Source organism: Mercurialis annua, linkage group LG8 (genome assembly GCF_937616625.2).
Source record: "Mercurialis annua linkage group LG8, ddMerAnnu1.2, whole genome shotgun sequence".
Classification (NCBI taxonomy): domain Eukaryota; kingdom Viridiplantae; phylum Streptophyta; class Magnoliopsida; order Malpighiales; family Euphorbiaceae; genus Mercurialis; species Mercurialis annua.
Genome location: NC_065577.1, coordinates 30,386,572 through 30,391,698, shown reverse-complemented (window position 1 = coordinate 30,391,698; position 5,127 = coordinate 30,386,572). Strand labels below are relative to the sequence as shown.

The 5,127-nt window shown below is 32.5% G+C and overlaps 1 long non-coding RNA gene across 2 annotated transcripts; it reads right to left on the bottom strand.

Annotated features, from left to right (window-relative positions):
• Positions 1 to 455: 455 nt before the first annotated feature.
• LOC126661348 (uncharacterized) lies at positions 456 to 2,919 on the bottom strand. Of its 2 annotated transcripts, none has more exons than XR_008789728.1 (3): positions 2,121 to 2,919; positions 1,237 to 1,482; positions 456 to 626 (listed from the first exon to the last, which is right to left on the bottom strand). It is a non-coding gene; the product is annotated as an uncharacterized LOC126661348 (long non-coding RNA). The 2 variants fall into 2 exon arrangements; XR_008789729.1 differs by lacking the exon at positions 456 to 626 and having other exon boundaries at positions 633 to 1,482; positions 2,121 to 2,228; positions 2,486 to 2,915.
• Between the last annotated feature and the right edge of the window lie 2,208 nt (positions 2,920 to 5,127).

The window sequence follows — 5,127 nt, the reverse complement described above, 5'->3', positions numbered from 1 at the left end:
CTAATAATTTGTGATGGAAAAATTTATCCGTCACAAAGTTGTGACGGATTTGTGACGGAAAATTCCATCACAAATCTCAATAGGCAATATTGAAAAATCCGTCACAAATTTGTGACGGATTTTCCGTCACAAATTCGTCACTAGTTGTGACGAATTTGTGACCAAGCACGATTAGTGACAGCCATTTCCGTCACAAATTTGTGATGGATTAGTGACAGATCCTAAATTTTCCGTCACTAATCCGTCACAAATTTGTGACAGATAAGTGTCCGAGATTTGCATTTATTTAAATTATTACTAATTTAATATTATAAATGCAATGGAATTTAATTACTTGATTTTAAATAAATAATGGAACAAGATCAAATTATAAGTAATTGTAATTATTTATTATTTGAAGATTCAATTATACAAACTAGTATTTATAAATATACTGAAATACTCTTATAAGCACGAAGATTATATAATACAAAAATTTACAAAAACTACTATTGCTACTGTTGATGGTGGTACTTATGTTTCTGGCAGTCGTCGTCCTAGTTGTTGATGGTATCGACGTTGCTGGTATATCTCTTCTATCTCTTGTGATAGTTCCATTGATTTTATATAACCCAAACGTTTTATAGCTGCAAGATATTGAAAAAAAAAGACAAAGCATATGTATCCCAAATTTGATAGTTTTTGCAATGCATAGTGGAGAAAGAATAAAATAGATCTGTATAAAATAACAACAAATATAAAATAACAGTAGCAAGTAAACTTTTCAGTTTTCAATTCTAACTGACTCCACTAATCACAACTCAATAAAACAATTGACGGGATAAATAAATCCAGCTCCAACCAAGAGGTAAGAAAAAATTCAAACAGTCATCAATCCTCTTCTGATCATAACTATAGTCCAATATGGAAATTATAGGACTTCAACTACAAATGATCATAACTATAGTCCAATAGAAACAATAATCACAAAACCATTAAACAAATTGAATTCAAATCAAATGAACGGATACAAAAGAATATGATTGTCATTCAATTTTAAAATAGATAAACTACATAGGCTAGAGAAGCTATTTTTAACTAGCTAACTTGATAGCATACCAGCATAAGAAGAGCATCACATAAATTGAAACCAAATAATCAAAATTATTATTCAACTTCACCAATTCAGATACTATTCGCACATTAGAAAAAACAGAAAATGAAGTGATACATAATGAGCCAACTTATAAAAATTACCTTCTCGTCGCAAGAGCGACAAAGATCAGCTTCGTCATAGGCACATAAAATGATAGCAGCTACACTTTCGCTGACATCAGATAGTTAAACGTGAAGATATTTCTGGCCTCAGGTTTGAAAGAGATGCCAATATTGATGTAGCTGAAGCATCTCCTGACCAGAGTATCTGGATCCACTCCATAGCCATACCGTACATTCCGTTAGTAGAGTCCTGTCTATTTCGAGTCATCTTTTCGCCACTTGCTCCTGAAATTAAAATAAAAGAAAAATTTAACTAGAGTTAAGATCTCTAATTCAGATTCAAAAAAAAATAATTGTCTAATTCAAAAAAATTGAATTAAATATAGCTAAACACACCATTAGATAGCTAACTATAGTAATCTCATGTTGTTTTTGTCTAATTCAGCTTCAATGGAAATTCTTTAAATTTAACTTGTGGGGTTCAACAAGTTACTCAACTGTTCAGCAAAAGCACACACTAACATCTTCATTAACAATAAAAAATTGAAGACTTAGACAAGATAATGGATGATAAGAAACTTGGTTTAACTCTTGACACATATTAAAACTAGAAAATGATACAAAATTAAAGAAGACACGCATTACAACAAGAAAATAATGAACATTAATATACATATGCCAAATCCTGAAGCATATAGCTCTAGTATTTAAAAATTGGAATCATTCTTAAAAGAATGAAAATTAGAATTAGAATTATATAACACCACTTCTACTTTTAATTAAACAGAAAAGACTTTCCAATTAGTAAATCCAAACAAAATTATAAGAATCTGAGACAAACCCATTAGATCAAACACGAAGACAATTCCAAAAAGGGTTACAAAAAGATCACAAGATAAAAATGGATATTAGGAAATTCATACTGATTGACATTGTTTTTGGACAACATAATTCGTAATAGATTGAGCAACAATATCACCAAACCCCACATCATTGATTGCGCAACAATATCGCCAAACCCTAAATCATTCCTGCAAATTAAAGAAAATAAAATAAAATTAGGGTTTTGAATTATATCAACATTTTAAGGAGAAAAAAGAGCAGGAAGAAAAAATAAATAAATTAATACTATGAACATGTCTCCACTATGACACTATTATCATTTCCTTTGTTGCCTGAAATTTTAATTTTCTTTAATCGGTGAAATCATATAGTATTTATGGAACACACAATTGGGGAAGATTAAAAAAGAATTAGAGAAAGCACTAGTGGAGAGCGACAGCAACACCAGTGGAGAGCGGCGGCAGCAGTTGAACGGAGCCAAGCAACAAAAAAGACAAGCAGCTGAATGGAGAGGAGAGGAGAGGAGCAACGAAGGAGGGAGTAGCCGAAGAGGAAAAGTGATGGACAACGAAAGAGGAATTGTGACCAGCGGCTGAGAAAATAATAATTTTAATTGTTGACCTAATGTAAATAGGGCCTTTTCTTTTTGTTCGCAAATTCGTTGTAAATTTGTGACGGAAATGTCTGTCACAAAATATTTGTGATGGACAACTCCGTCACAAAGGTTGGTGACGGATAAATCCGTCACAAATCCTTCACAAAGGTCATAAATTTGTGATGGATTTTTTTGTCACAAATTTTAGTGACAGATTTGTAACAGATGTTCCATCACAAAATTTATGATGGAAAATTCCGTCATAAATCCGTCACTAATTTAAAATCCGTCACAAATCCTTCACTAATCCGTCACAAATTTGTGATGGATTTTTTCCGTCACAAATTTCCGTCACTATAACCAGATTTTCTAGTAGTGTGCTATCCTTAAGGCACAAACTGCAAGAGAAGTTCGCCAGGTTAGTTTTCAAACTGTATGTATGGTCTGCATATGAGCTTATGTTATGTTGTGTATATCATGCTTGATTGATTTGGATTCTTTCAATTACAGGTTAGAAAAGGCGTAGGTATGAGAATAATGAGTGAATCTGGAAGTATATACACAAGAGTAATTTGCTTTCTGAATTTTTAATTTTAACTTATTATTTAGGGTATATACACTGTTGTAGATTCCTTTTCTTCTGAGCTTATTAAATGATAGAATTTGAGTGGTTTAATGGTCTCGTGAATTTGGTTGTTAATTGTGCCAGGGTGTGGAATTTTAGCCTTCTTTTGCTGTTTATTAGTCTTGTTTGCTATATGTTTAGACTTTGTTTTAGCCTTTTTTTTGCTGTTTATTAGCCATGTTTAGTAACTGTTTATTAGCCTTTGCTGCCTTTCATGGTTAGCCTTTGTTTTTGTGAAGTCAGCGTATAAGGGCAAGGTAAACTATGTTTACGGATCCAATGCTACAAAATATGCATTGACAGCCCTGAAGAGAGGTAGAGGGAGGCCCCCCGGAAGCAGTAACATATCAAAGGGTGCACCATGTTCAAGCACCACAACATCTAAGAAAAGCTGATGAAAATGGCCTCTTTTTTTCTTTTGTAAATGCTTGTAGTTAAACATTAACAAGCTATGATGATACTTAATGTTTTTGGGATCACTAACTCATACACATAGTATGTTAGTCTAAATGCTTGTAATTAATTATTGACAAGCTACTTTTTGTATAGGTAGAGCTTGTAAAAACAAGCTACGTTTGGTTTAAGTAAAGCTTGTAAATAGAACAAGCTCCTTTTGGTTAGTTAAGTTATTTACACTGCCTTTTTTTATTTTGAAGTATATAAGGTTAATTTATATGAATTGCTTATGCTATTTGTTACAGATTACATTAGTTACAATACCTGTAATAATTTTCTCATATTGTTGAACATGTTTGGGTATTGACCTACTAAGCTTCTACTATTGAGATTAATGTTTTTTTCTTCTAAAAAGAATAAGTGACAGTCTAGACAAGTTTTGAACATTCAGAAAAATGTCAAATAGCAAAATAAAGAGAAATAATACAAGTCATATAGATTACATAAACTGACTGGTAACCAGTCATAATTCGGTTACAAGATTGACCCTAAGTAATTTCACAAAATAATACATAATCATCATAAGTTTTTGGGATAAGTTAAATAAGCCAAAAGATTACAATTAGCTTCAAAATACTACAGACTTCCTACAAACAAACTACAGACAGCCTACATCCCACTTCAAGCTTCAATGTCTTTACCTACAACAAAAACCAAAACCTTCACTAAGGCAAGCTCAAAAAATCATCCCCATTACTAGATGAAGAAACCATAAATAAGTAAAGGGCATAAAATCAAATAAACACTAGCATCATCTTGCAAAACCTGCCATAACTCTGCGAACCTTCGTCATCAGCCTTCAGCCTCTGATTCTCTTCATGTCTCGATCTTCAATTAGCTTCTCAAACATTAGTAATGCGGATCCTTTTGCCGCCTCCAGCTCAGCAATTTGTTTCTCCTTCTCTGCAATCAGAACCTCCTGTTTATGCACCTGTTCAGTGAGCATTTGGTTCCTATCCAGCAAGAACCCAAACTTCATAAATTGATCTGCCGTAGGCTCATCGTCATACCATCGGAACGCACCGCAATCATCTGATTGCGCCAACAAAACATTAATTTAGAACACTTCTCACAAAACAGTTAAAGCAACAATTTTACACCCTATATACCAATTCTATACCCTAATTCTAAACAAAATAAAGAAAGCATGTAGAAAATACCCTAATACTTAGCACAATTCATACCATAGAAACAGAATACAAAGTTACCACATTTGCCTAAACCCTAACATACAGCAAAATATAAATTACAATTGAACAATAGAACAATACTGCTTTTACTCGCACAAATAGAAATTAATAACACAATCATACCATACACCCAACATTTTCCTTAATTTACGAAACCCCTATTTTTCAGAACCTTAAAGCAATTTAAAAAAAAATTATTATCACTAACCTTGTACTTGGAG